The 14,874-nt window shown below is 39.3% G+C and overlaps 1 long non-coding RNA gene across 1 annotated transcript; it reads right to left on the reverse strand.

The window, feature by feature from the left end:
• Positions 1-20: 20 nt before the first annotated feature.
• Positions 21-2,542, reverse strand: LOC113287254. The gene is made up of 2 exons (XR_003329899.1): positions 831-2,542; positions 21-756 (listed from the first exon to the last, which is right to left on the reverse strand). It is a non-coding gene; the product is annotated as an uncharacterized LOC113287254 (long non-coding RNA).
• Positions 2,543-14,874: the final 12,332 nt, after the last annotated feature.

The following is a 14,874-nucleotide window of genomic DNA, read 5'->3' on the forward strand; positions in this document are numbered from 1 at the left end:
TAGTTACTCATAATAATGGAGTTCATCATAATCATAATCAATAAAATAAAGAAGATGAAAACAAACGAAAGCAAACCCTAGAAGAAGTTCTCTCCAAAGCTCCAAGTAGAAAATAATACGTGATACCCAAAGTTGTAGAAAACTTTTCCTTTTCGTAGCTTTTCTCCCTTCCAAAACTAGGTCAAAACTTCAAAGCCCATTAGATGAAAATCCATGTGGCCCAAAAGCGAGATGAACCCATGTAGAAACTCTGCCAAATTGTCGCTGAAAAGTGGTCGGAAGTTGGCCGAAGATTCGCCGGAAATTGGGATCAGGTGACCGGCAAAGTAAAACGGGTCAACTCGGTCAAAGCTCAGCCGAGTCAGGATGAATAATCGAGTTAACTCAGTGATGTCAGCTACATGTAGTCAGACCTGAGACAGAAGCTAACTCAGCTGAGTAGGCTAGGTTGCCAGGCCACAGCCATTTTGCCACGGCCTACTCCTGTGTTGCACCATCATGGTGCAACACTACTCAAACCCGGACATGATGGCTGGTCATTCTTAGCAGCCACAGTTTCAAACACAACACCATCACAACCCTTACTCAATTCTTTCTTCCAACTTCTGCACAACTGCAAATGCATAACACCTGGGGTTTCCACCCTATTGCAGCATCACCACTGCTTCAGACACCACATCCCTGGCAATACATACTCAGCTCCATTCCCTGCAATGCCGCAAATCTGCACAACCTTGCCATCTGCATCTCAACACCCTGCAATTCAGTTCATTTCCACACCAGTGCAACTAGTTTGTAGTTCAGTTCACCGTAAACTCATTAACACCAACCATGCTCTACCTACAGCAGCACAAATTCCTTCATTGCAATTTCACTATCCCCACATCCTGCAGCTTCAATTATCAATACACTGTATGCTTCTTCTTGCACCTCCTTTCAATACCATTAATAGCTGCCATTTCAGTTCCCGCAAATTCAGACTCAAACAAACCCTTTAATTCTTCATTGTTCACTGATCATCACTGGCACAAAATCACTTGTAACTGCACACCCGATATCTTCCATGTACATCATGTAACAACACCAGCCTTGAAATCAATATCCTACTGTAATCTATTGCAACAACAACAACTAACATTCATGAACAAGATCAGCAGCTCAAACTCAACCAGAACCTGTAATTGCATCCATTCCTATATCTCAGTCATTCAATTTCAACCACCACCTGCGGTCTCGCACATAACCAGCACCATCTTAGCAGCACCATTTCTTCCATTGCTTCGCCAGCTGCAACCATCACATTTACCTGAGATCCATATTCTCTCCTCAGAAACCATCAAGTTCTCAGCAACTAGCACTAGAAGCTTCTTGTTCTTCTTGACTTACAACCACAATTACTTCTACTGAGTTTCTTTACAGCCTCTCCAAATCTTCAATTTCATGTTTCCTGTAACTTCCATACACAACACCAATAGCATCAGCATCTCATCCAACACCATATCTGCATTTCAATCCCTGCCATCTTCCATTGTGTATACTCTCAGCCAATGCACAACTGTAGCTTTTGACCTGCAACAAATGTCTCAGCTCAAGAATGAGCTCTAACCCTTCTTGTTCTTCTGCGTCAACTCCTGGTCCTCATACTCGAGCCACTAACATTCAAACCATGTATTCATCCATTGCAATAATCCATCTGCTTATGCAGCATCTACACTTCATTTACCACCGGTACTATTCCACCTCCAACTGCAGCTCAATTCTTGTCAGTTCAGCTCAACACCAGCTCACAGCACCATCATATTCTGCACATCAGATCAGCTTCAATGCCTTTGAGTTCCAGAATTTCATCTCCAGCTACAGCAGAAACCCATTTCTTCACCCTGTTCATCATTGAAAGCCATTTTCTCACTGTAATTTCACAGAATCTAACACAAACCCAGCTCAACTCCATAAACCATTGGAAATCACCCTCAACAGCACATACCACCTGAATTTGGTTGTTTATCGTCACCATTTTCTTCTTCCTTGATTCTAAATCTCAAATTCAGAAACCCTTTGAACAACCACAAACCCTAAATTCGTCACAAATATCAACAGCGAGTAAACATCAACAAATTCCTTCTATCCTTCATATCCAGTATCGATTCGGCTGAAAACCCATCTTCCTTGCTCACCTGAATTCAAATTCAACCCCAACAAATCTGTAATTCTTGTTGATTTTTCATCAATTCCATTACTGGCTGCAGTTCACAATTAAACCCAAAATCTTAATTTCTCTCTTCAATTCAATTACCACATCGAATCAACAGAGCTTCTCCATTAATTTCTTTACAGAATCAAGTACCCTACAAACCCTAACTCCTCTGTCAATCTTCACTAATTCTTCATCTGAATAAAAAAAACGGAGTGAAACTCAGACCAACTCTTGTTTTAAAAATCTTCTCGATCTCCACTTCCATCAGTGAATTTCTCTCATTCTCTAACTTCTAAGACAGCATCGCCGCCATCTCTATTTCAGGCAGAGAAAAAACTAAATGAGCTTCTCTGAATTTTAGGTGTTTGTGTAGGAATTGTAGATGGCTATAGCCACCTAGAACTCATAGATAAGGGGTAACCCCATTTATTTGGCATATCAGTTGCGCAGAACTGACAGTTCATTCTTCCTCTTCTTCGCCGCATAGCTCCAGCTACCACTCGCCTGTGAATTGACGATTCTGCCCTTATGCTCCAAAAGAGTGCTTTATTCTTTTGAATTCTTCCGCCAACAGCAACCTCCTCTCATTTCTCAGACCCACTTTATCTCTTCAATTTCTTGACATCACTGAAGTTGTCATGCTTTTCAGACAGAAATTTTAATCACTAAAGCCGACATACTTTTCAGACAGAGATGAAGAAATAAAAGCAAATAATGCGAAATAATCCGCCTCCAACACTTTTGCACTTGAGATGAGACTTTTGGGTTGTTTCTTCTTCTTTTGTTCCAAATGACTCCAAAGTACCTAAACACTCAAAAGCAAACATAAGATATATAATTTACAAGAAAAATAGCAAAGAAAGCATAAATACTAGATATAAAATTAGGTGTTTTAGACACCTTTCAAATTCCACCACATTTAGACTTTGCTAGTCCTCGAGCAAATCAAATAAAATAATTCTAAAACATACAAACAACTTCGTATCGTCGAGCCTACGGTCACTTTTAGCATAAATAACAAGCCTTTGAACCCCTAGGTGTCCCTAGTGGACGAGTTATAGTCTCGTGAAGGTTTACAAGAGGTTTACCTACAAATCCTATTTTTCCAACTCCATCTACCTGTAACAAATCCATGAATGAATCTAAAATGGTTGCAAGAGGAGGTACCTTATTATGAATCCAAATTAATATATATATAAGCTCTGTTAAGAAAGTCGAACAAGCCACAATCTCGGAAACTAACAAACCACAATCACAAATGAAGAGATAAAGAAGATGGAAATAGATATAGATGGTTGCGATGTTTACTAAAGTGATCGATGTTTCCCATATCTGTATAAAGGTCGCTGCCAATGATGAACCTATGAATCCTATTGGATTGAGCTATTGGTCTGAATTCTAATATCAACACACTGGAATATACAAGGGAACCAGAAGTCAATAAACTTAAATATAGATCGACTCACTGGCATATACAAGGGAACCAGGAGTCAATTTTATTGCACCATAACAAAATTTTTTTTTTGACATCATTATTGGATCTTGTGGATCCAAGCGCATGTTTCTTGTCAGCAGATTACATGATAGTTCCCTTGGATCCGGCACTTCACGCTTGCTTAGGTGACGGAGACAGGGAGAACACACACATATTGCTTTATCAAAGTGTCAAATTTATTCCGTTTGGTCAATTGGTGGGTCTCTTTTTTTTTTTTTTGTAGTAACTCAATCACACTATTTCATCCTAACAATAATAACAAGTCGATGTTAGTGACCCACCAAATCACATAGATATAACATAAAGGTTGCAAAAGTAAACACAGAAAGTGATATGGTGATATTCCGAGCTATGGTAACAACTTTCATATTATTTCTAACACTTGAATAATTTTTTCCCTTGTAGTTAATGGGTTCCTCAACTCCCGCAACCAAAACGGTTTCATCCACATAGATTGGTATTGTCATCCTAAAGGCACATATTTCTATGTTTTGGAGTATCATTTATGTTTTTTTTTTCATTTTTTCAGTTTTCTATTGTTTTTTTTTTTACTAAAAATCATCAAACTCTAAAAACATATAAATGCTCCCCCACACTTAAACTTTACATTGTCCTCACTCATCCAAAATGAAGTTCAAGGTGGGAAATTACGCAAATAATATGCAAAAACAAGGATAAAAATACTTAAAAAAATAAAAAGATAAAGGTAAAGATACAAAACCGGTGGGTCGCCTCCCACTTAGCGCTTGGTTTAAAGTCGTCCGCCCGACTATCTCCTTGCTTTATATGACTCCTCCAGAGGGATTGCATCCACAAAATTAACTTCTTCCACCACTTCGGAAGAGAAGTTCTCATAATATGGTTTCAACCGGGGCCCATTAACTTTGAATTCCTTGCCTGTAGCTATGCTACGAATTTCGACTGCATCATGAGAAAACACATTAGTAACAATGAAAGGTCCAATCCAACGTGACCTTAATTTACCCGAAAATAATTGCAAGCGAGAGTTAAACAGAATCACTTTCTTCCCAACACAAAATTGTTTTCTAGAAATCATAGTATCATGAAATGCCTTCATTTTCTCCTTGTAAATGTGTGAGCTTTCAAATGCATCATTGCGAAGTTCTTCTAGCTCTTGGAGTTGCAACTTCCGTTGCTTTCCAGAACCATCCATCTCCATATTGCATTGCTTAATAGCCCAAAACGCATTATGCTCAATTTCAACGGGTAAATGACAAGATTTACCATACACAAGCCTAAAGGGAGACATCCCAATATGTGTCTTGTATGCGGTTCTATAAGCGCACAAAGCATCATTAAGTCACTTGCTCCAATCCTTCCTTGTTGGATTCACCGTCTTCTCAAGTATGGATTTCACCTCTCGGTTGGAAACCTCGGCTTGTCCATTTGTTTGGGGATGATAAGGTGTTGCAATCTTGTGCGACAAATTGTACTTCTTCAACAAGTTTTGTAAGAACCTGTTTTTGAAGTGAGAACCCTCATCGCTAATTATGGCTCTTGGAATTCCAAACCATGCAAAAATATTAGCTTGCAAAAAATCTGAAACCACTTTAGAATCATTAGTTGGGGTGGCCTTAGCTTCCACCCATTTAGAGACATAATCAACAACAAGTAAGATATAAAATTCCCATGGGAGTTGACAAAAGGACCCATAAAATCAATACCCCATACATCGAAAACTTCAATAAATTGAATAAAAGTTTGTGGAATTTGATTTCGAGTACCTTGATTGCTTGTTCTTTGGCACCTATCACAAGTTGTACAAAGTATATATGCATCCTTAAACAAGGTTGGCCAATAGAAACCGCTTTCAAGCACCTTGTGAGCGGTTCTCTTACTCCCAAAATGTCCTCCGCAAGCATAAGAGTGACAAAAAAGACAACATAGAATAAAATTCACATTCGGGAACGCACCTTCATGCGTGGGAGCAGTGATAGATGAGTGCGATATCGTGTTACATCCCAAGTATTGTGCCTCGCGTGGTATTTCCATGCGATGTACGGGTGCTCCCGAGGTTGGTTGGATTGTTGGATGCGCGATGTACTCCTGGAGTTTTCCTTCGTCAATCATGTCTTGCACCATTTTCTTCAGATCTCTGCATGAGTCTGTCGTGTGACTATAGAATTGGTGGAACTCACAGAAATCAGTTCTGTTTTTAGCGCGCTCGGGGTGTTGTCCTCTATTGCATGGGTAGGTGACCTTACATTTTCCATCGATCTTCTTAAAGATCTCGGATATGGGGGTGTTTAGCTTCGTGTAGACTGGGTCTACGAATTTTCCGTTCTTTTGTTGGGCTTGGTCTCTCTCTTTCCATCCTCCACTTCGATGCTTATCGAACTGAGTGGACCCGTTGTTGGGTCGCCCTGCTCCTTGAGCTGGCGCCTGAGGGTTATGTGGTTCTACCACATTTGCTCCTTTATTGGTTCCTCTTACCAATTTATCATAGGTACCATCTTGGAGTTCTTCAAGGGATTTGTAGTCCTCTTTAATCTCTCTCAATTTTACTAGACAAGGTGGCATGGTTTCGTACATGCGGCGAATATGGGGTATGTCTTCCTTAGACTGTTTTTGAAGCCCAAGATCGCGTAGGTCTCTGGGATTCTTCCGACCTCGGTGCATAATTTTCTCCAGCGAGTTACCAGAGACCGGAGAGACTCATTTAGTCCTCAAGCTAATTGGAACAACATGTCGATTTTTGGCTTGACTCGGCTGTTATGTATGTATGCCTTTAAGAATAACTCGAATAGGTGGGAAAATGACTTAACCGACTCCTTCGGAAAGTTATTGAACCACATTAGGGCCTCGTCATTTAGATGGGCTGGAAAAAACCTACACATCACTACATTGTAATGATTTCATTGAGTTAGTGTCATGCGGTATGATCTGAGATGTTCGATTGCATCGCCAGTCCCACTGAAGGGAGTTGCAGACTTTGGGAGTGAACATTTACTTGGAAATGGTTTGGCCAATAGACTCTCCGATAAGGGAGACTGTCTACCCTCTTGCATTACTTCCGCCAACTTTTGTCTTCTTGTCGCCTCTCTACACATCGCTTCGAGTTGGCAAAGTCAGACTTGCAATTGATTGTCAATGTGCCTCCTTTCGGCTTTATTTTTTTCGCTCTTGTGATCTTTCGGGCGAGAAAGAAGCTTCTGGGCGGTGATATCTTGATCGCCATGAATCCTCGTCTGATTGCTCGGCGTACATCACTATCTTGGAGCGAGTCAACTTTGGAGTCTCCCCTTGCTTGGGGTTTATGGATGCGAGATTCTCGGCCGCGCAGTTGGCTTTAGGTCCGCCTTTTTTCTTCTTTTCTCGTCCGTGCTTGGGATCGACATCGGAAGAACCCTCAGACAGACTCTTTTCCTCATTCCGGATACCTCGGCTTCCCTTGGGAAAGCGATCCGTTGTCTCCTCGTTCGAGGTATCATGGATATGGACTCGCTCAACGTCTTGCAAGTTATAAAAAGGATTCTCCTCCTCGGGTGCTTCCTCTATGGTAGTGAGTGGCACCTTTTTCTTTATTTTGCGTTTCAGCCTACGGTTTTTCCGTCCTAGCCTTTTGTTACGTCTTTCTAACTTTATCATTCTTTCCTCCTGCTCTTTTTGCGCTTTCAGAATAGCTGCAAGGGTAGCAGTGGTGTCTCCGAGGTTAGAGGTGCCATCCTTCTTCGCCTTGTTGTGTAATGTTTTCCTTGGCAAAGGATTCAACCCTCCTGGTTAAGTTAGATGGATATCGTCATGTTTTTCGAAGGGATTTCCTTCTTCGTCGGAGCTAGAGTAATCCGTTAACCCTTTCCTATATTGGTTATCGGGTTGTCCCTCTCCTGGGAGAGTACACCGTTGTGCATTGTTTCGCCTAACTCCATTTCGTCTAGTCCTTCGGGTTGGGCTCCGCCAGTTTCAACTTGGCTCGTGCGAGCGGATCGTCTCGTCACCATCACCTTACCTGCGATATATGCAATAATGCTTAATTTGCCTTTTCTTCTAGAAAAGTGGGACCCTAAAGGTCACGTGCAAATACTAAGTCATAGTTCAGACTGGAAAATTTTAGTACAGGAAGACTTTTCAGTAAATTTTGGAGACATGTGAAGATGTGAAAACATTCCCTACTTGCATAAAGTTTTAGTGATGGGAAAAAGACGTTATGTTTGTCTCTATTTTCAAGATAAATACCTCCTTCTACACGTCATACCTTTACTGGGGAAAAACCAAGTTATGACGATTGAGCATATTTTCCCATTTTAGGAAATATTTCTCAAAATCTTTAAACTTTTGCTTTTGAATCAAACTTTGAGTTTGATGAATGATTCTGTACTCATTAGCCCCTTGGCTTAGAAGAAGAAGATTATGGATTATCTTGAGTTTCTTAAAAGATTAAGAACATCATGAACAACTAGTCTTTTTAACTTTCATAGGATGATATTTTCTCTTATGAAGTTTACTGACTTAAACTTCTTCCCAGCTCTTTCATGGAGAAGATCGTTTGAGTGCTGTTTTGAAGTGTTTAAAGCTTCATTTTCACTCTGATCTTCAACTCTCTTAAGCATCTTGAGGAAGGTACAGGAAATCTTAAAAGAACAAAAATTTCAAATAAATCAACTAAAAAGGTGTAGATCTGATGATTCTGAGGCTCTTCAAGACTTCACTAATCGTGTGGATATGATGAGCGTCGTTTACTCAACAAAATAATAAGATATTTCCCACCAATTAACAAGTAATAAAGCGGTAGTGAGGATCATTCCCACGAAGAGTAATGCAATTGGTATGTTATCTAAATCAGCGAAAATATAAAAGAAGGATAAAAAAGATAATAAGATAAAGATGATGAAGAAATCCTTCGTTGTTACTAACCGTTAACTCAACATTGTACCCGTTTATCTCTTGTTAGAATCAATTGTCACCAACCATAGAATAGCAGGTACGCTTAGCTATCCCCAAAACTCCTTGTATCACTGGACACGGAAGCGCTCGACTACCGGATTCTATTCAAAAGAACCACCTTGAGGTTCGCTTACAAGATGTAATTCCCGAACGCATTAAGATTTATGAATTTAGGTTTGATCCCAACAGTTAAACTTGGTACGCTCGGTCCACTTACTGGTGTTGTCTTTACTCGCAATTGCTCCATAGAATCCCTCTGCATGGTCTTGCGATTTCTACTTATGTAGGAGGTAAGTGACAATTATGGATCGACTCAACTCTCTACTAGAATTAGAATGATTAATAGACTAATCTAGTTGGCAACCCAAACCAATCTAAGAATAAATCATAAACCTTCGATATAGTAAAAACAATCCATAATGATTGACTTTAAAACTTGAAACAAACTTGTAAATAATTGAGCTTCACAATTATAACTCTGAATTCATCCTCAACAATAAAAGAATATAGGAAAGAGATAGTTCTCCTCCCTAAGAGGGAGAAAAACGGTGGATAGAAGAGATCTCAAATTGTATCTAAGCTTCCCTATATATAGAGTTTTGTAACCTCTTCTTGAAGAAAACTAGGAAACCTAGCTAAAATAGGAAAGTGCACCTTCTTAAGAATTGTGTCCCGTGCATCACACCCCGTGCAAAAGGGTTGCCAAATATCGCCAAAAATCCCTAGCACAACTCACGGCCAAGGCTGGTCACGTTCTAATTCTGCTCAAAGTGAGCCACGGCAGGCTGGTGTGTACATAAGTGGTCGAGTCATGGATTATGGGCCTGCCTCAAATACATCCCATTTAACTCACCTCAACCTTTCCTTTGAATTATAATTTTGGGCATACCAAAATCTTCCAAGGCATACTGAATGAAGACAAAAAAGTTGTGAAATAGCAAAATCAGATAACCCCTTAACCCAAAAAAATTTAATTGCAAATCTGCCCTTTACGTATTAGTGTTAATAATCTTGATTAGTGATTAAATATTTTGTTTAGTGATTAAAATAATTTTCAGAATTATAAGAGTTGTTTAGATGAAAAATTTGAGGAAAATAAAATCAAAGTTTTGGTTTGGTTAAGGAGAGAAAGAGAAGGAGAAAGTGAGAAAATTCTAATTCTTGATTCAATGGAGGATGAGGAGGGTCATCATTCATCTAAAAAACCTAGGAAAATACATATCAACTACAATAATGATCCAGAAATGGCTGATTTCTTAGATTATGAGAATGATTTTACACCCACTCAAACTCAAGCTCAAACTCAAACACAAACTCAAGATGATGATTTTTATGAGCCAAATCCTGATGATGAAGACATTGATGAGGAACCCAATGCTTCTAATACACAGGTACACTTATATCCTATACTTAATCTCACTTCTATAGCTCTCAATTATCAAAAGTTAGGTTTTTTGAATCATGGTTCGGCGAAACAGGTTAAGGTTCGGCTCACATCTATGAGCCGAATCTACCAATTGATGAACGGTTCGGCTTACTGAGTCTGTTTACTGCATGTACCGAACTGTTTGCTAGACACTAGTTCGGCTTATATGAAAGTTTCATAGTAAGCCGAACAACATCCTGAATAGCTCGGAAAAAAAATAATTACCGGTTCGGCTTATATTTCGAAAATCGTATGAGCCGAACATCAATTTGTTATTTTTTGGGTTAAAATATTGTTATTGGTTCGGCACATATTGAGAATATCTTAATAGCCGAACCTTGTTAATGTGCTAGGTTCGGCACATATTATGATTATCGAATACGCCGAACCCCTATGCATCTCTATCTGTGACTAGGTTCGGCTTGAAATTTCATGAAATTTCATGCCGAACTGTTCATATACACTTACAGGAAGCTTTTGTGAAGAACAGTTCGGCTAAAAACGCAACTCAATTTTGAGCCGAACCCAACACTGTAACTGTCATTTAATCGATGAAAAACAGCAAATAGGAGATTGGGTTTGTAAAACTTGCTTTCTTATCCTCATTTCCGGAGTTGGAGATGCAGTTGGTTCAATTTCTGGTTCAATTTCTGGTTCAATTTCAGTTTCTACACCTTCATCTTCAATTGGTTCTTCTTCTTCAATTGATGGATTAGAAGACGATTTGGTTTGCCTAGTCCCTGCTTTTCTTTGTACGAGTCATTATGTGGTTGAGTTTAATCGACGATCAAATTTTTACGAATCGACAATTAATCACGATGATGAATTTTTTTTCGCAGGAGGGGGAAGAGTTCGGCTAGAGGAGGAGGATGAAGAAGAGATGGTAAGGGAAACTGATTTTGATTTTTTAGAAAACTGATTTTAGATTTTTGTATTAAGAGTATATAGGTAATTGAACTACCCATAGGGTACCCCTTATAATGTCACCCAAGATGGGACTATTGTTTTGTATGCCTAGAAAGATTTTGGTATGCCCAAAATCAGGGTTCTTTCCTTTCACTGCCAAACCCAGTCCGTAACTTCATCTTCCTGTGAACTCAAACTCGCGCAGCAACAAACTCCTCACTTCCTTCAACCACCAGCAACAACAAACCAAGGCTCAAATCCAACACGAGCTTCATTCTTCTCCTCCATCTAACCCATCATCTCTGTTACTCGATCTCCATTGTTAAAGTTAGTCACAGCAGAAGCTTCCATATTCTACAGCCGATAATGGCATCAGCAGTCACCATTACAATCTCGTTAAACTGCATCTTCAAACTCGAGCTCAACTCTTTCTTCTACAATAATCAAACTCCGGCAGCAGCATCAACCACTCTCTGTTCATGTTCATCATCTCCACTACTCCAGCACTATTAGTTCCGTGTCATCACTGCCATCAATCATAGCTTCCTTCATTGTCGAGAATCAACAGCAGCAGCAGCTGAACTCGTTTCTCCCATAACTTCGAAACTTTACTGACACTGTCACTGGTATATATCAGCACCAAACCCAGCTCCTTGTATCTCTGAAATATCTTCAAAACATTTACAAACTCGTGCCACTTTGCTGCCTACTTCAAGATCCATCTCAACCCATCATAACTGGTAGTAACCATTCTTATCCTCTAACTTCTTAGCATCCTAGCCGCTTAAAATTCTCAATCGAACTTAGCCTATCCCTCGGCAGCAATCCGCAAAACCCATCATAGCAAGCTGGAACTAAGACATGGCTGAGAGACTGGTCTGTCAGGTATTTATACAAGCACATCGTGTGCGTCTAGCAAACTGGTAAGGGCTATATATTGGACGCACCTTGAATGCTACAAAATCAACTCCTTCCCTGCAAATGTATTATAGACAAACCCAATGTACTAAACATTCATACAAGCTCTGAAACATTCATCACAAAACCATCAATATCAGTGGCAACAAGAAAAATTTACAACACCAACCCGTTCAACTTCCTCTCCCGATTCTTTCTTCACTGAATTCTCGATTGATATTTCGAACTCAGCAAAACCCATTCATCCTAAACTTGCAGAGACTCAAAGACTAATCCTCTTTGTTCATGAATTATTCACCTTCAATTTCAAATAGACTCGCAGATTTCTTTTTGTTTTAGTAAGTATTGAATCGAGAAAGAGAAATATAACTCTTTGATATATTTTTATTAAGATTGAGTCTGACTGTCTAGTTGATTCTCTTAAAAGTATATTGGAGTTTGTCCATATAGATTTTTAAGCAAAATATTGGGTTTGTGGTTGTTAGACCCCCGCTTATTCAGAAGGACCATACCGTCTTGGAGGTCTAAATAGAGAATTTCTCTCAGACATAATGAACTTCTTTATAGGAGACAAGAAGTTAAGAAGGAACAACAAAAGACAGAGGAGAGAAAGAATGAAATAGTTCTGAACTCTGAAAACATAAAATAAAGACATCATTCTCTTCCCCCAAAAGATTTTATAAGAAACTTGCGGACAACCAACCGGCGCCTCAAGTCCAACAGGTAAAAGCGCACTAAAAGTGCAGACGTGGCGAAAATCTCGGACGTGGCAATAAAGACCGGACGGCTACAAAGTTTTCTTCCCATCATGACCTTGGAAAGTTGCAAAGAAAATGAGCAAAATGTGAGGGTAAATTACTCTATGGCCACGTTTCAACATCTCAAGGGATGGTTTCATGATAAGGTAATGAGATAGAAGCATCGAATCATACTCAAAAAGGTGATTTAGTTTGAATCAAGACGCATGCTACAACGTTAAAAGAATGACGCGTGTGAGGAGTGGACTAATCGACTCAGACGGTCAAGTCTAAAAAGAATGACTACATTTAATGAAAGATAATAAGAGGAGTGGACGAATCTACATCGTATCATAAGGCTCGGGAGATCTATACTATAACCCAAGGATGATGTAGCACGAGGTTCCACAAGGAAGAGCAACACGATGATGCACGGAGCGAGATGAATCGGAAGGAGAACCAAGCAGGTCATCACGAGGGATAGTTGATATGATTTGTAGATAGTGGTAAAAGTGATTCGATTCTCAGACTTGAAGGATTTTTTTAGACTTAAATTCAAAACTAAAATAGAAAACACAATAAAAATTATAGAAAACTCAAACAAAGATGATATCAATATTAAAAGAAACACTGAGGCTAAGATTCCACTATTTTCCAAGTTCAATGTGATTAAACCAATACTTATATTTATGCAATTTTCTCGTTTAATTTGATTCTAAAATATTGCAACAAGTAGATTTTCAAAAGTAGTAATTGTAAATACCAAGTATGAAGCATCAAAAGTCTTAAAACTAAGCATACTCCATCAAAATAGATCACAATCACTCAAATAAAAATCATATTCAATAATATTTCAAGGCAAATAATCATATAATTATTGCAAATAAAAAGATAAAATAGAATATACCACTTTTTGTTGGAAAAATAGCTTCCTCTATCACCTCAACAATGGGGTTTAGCTCCTCATATTAATGATGGTCTCAAAATATGTGTTTGTTGCTCAAAAGATGATTAAAAGAGTGAAAAGTAATAATACAGACGATTCGCAACAGTTTGTTGGTGTTGCAGAATCACTGTGACAGGGCGAAATAGTAGCTAAAGACCTAATGCAACCGTTGTGATGAACGAAACATAGGTTCTGCTGTGAAACAACGATAGTTTTCTGCGACAGTTGCTTGTGCGTCAATGTTCTTCGTGTTCTTCCTCTTCAGCAGCAGCAGCAGCAGAATAAGGTATTTTCCTGCAACTCGATCTCTAGAGCTCTGTGGTCTTCTAAACTTCTCTGAAAGGCTTCGGACCCCTTATATGACTTATCCCCTCTCCTTTTATAGGCCACAGCTTGATTAAATCTCCCCTAAAATTTTGGTTTATCTCCACAGCAAGTTTCAGAGTTTTTTCTCTGCCAAACTCCCTTCACGAGTATTTGACCTCTCCTAATACTTCCAAACTTTTTATTAGATAACTACGAATGTTGGGGAAGCTTTTATAGCCTTTAATCTCCCTGAATTGTCGAAAAAATATTCCAACAGCAACCCGTGACAGTAACACCTCTGTTTCCTTCTCCCGGTCGTTCTAACCCAATTCATTCGATCCAATCACATATACCAACCCTGTTATGCTCTAGGAAGTCCAGCCCAACAAAAATCCGAGATTGAATCTCCTTAAATCTTCCCAAGAATGCGAACACTAATCTTCATGCATGCTGGTTTGTTTTCCCGCCAAATTTGAATTTGTGAAAAAAGAAGGCGCCCCCTATCCAGAGTAGGGGTGCCTTTAGCAGATGCCTTAAGGGGTGTCCTGGGGTGCCCCTTATCCAAACCATGGGTCCGAATAGCAAGTGTCCTCCGGGTGCTTTCCGACAACTTTTCGAGCCAATTTTTCCAAAAATGTTTATTGGCCAAAAATACCTACAAATAAATAAAACACCATAATAAGTACAAAAATGAACCCTAACAATATATAGAATCGAGACAAATCGGACACAAAAATGTGTCTATCAAATACCCCCAAACCTATTATTTGCTAGTCCTCGAGCAAAAATAAAATAGAAATAAAATCCTAACTCACTGTCGCAGGCATCGTCGATTGCATTTAGCATATGCAATAAACCTTTAAACCCCTAGGTGTCCCTAGTGGCCGAGTTATAGTCTCCGGAGGGCTTACTAGAGGTATACCCACAAAACCTTACTCCATATCCTAGCTATCTACACAGAATCTTGGAAGGCACTCAAGAATCTCCTTGGTTGGCATACTTATTGACTACATGAGGAAGTACCCTGATGCGAAATTCCAA

This window comes from Papaver somniferum, chromosome 6, assembly GCF_003573695.1.
Source record: "Papaver somniferum cultivar HN1 chromosome 6, ASM357369v1, whole genome shotgun sequence".
Lineage (NCBI taxonomy): Eukaryota > Viridiplantae > Streptophyta > Magnoliopsida > Ranunculales > Papaveraceae > Papaver > Papaver somniferum.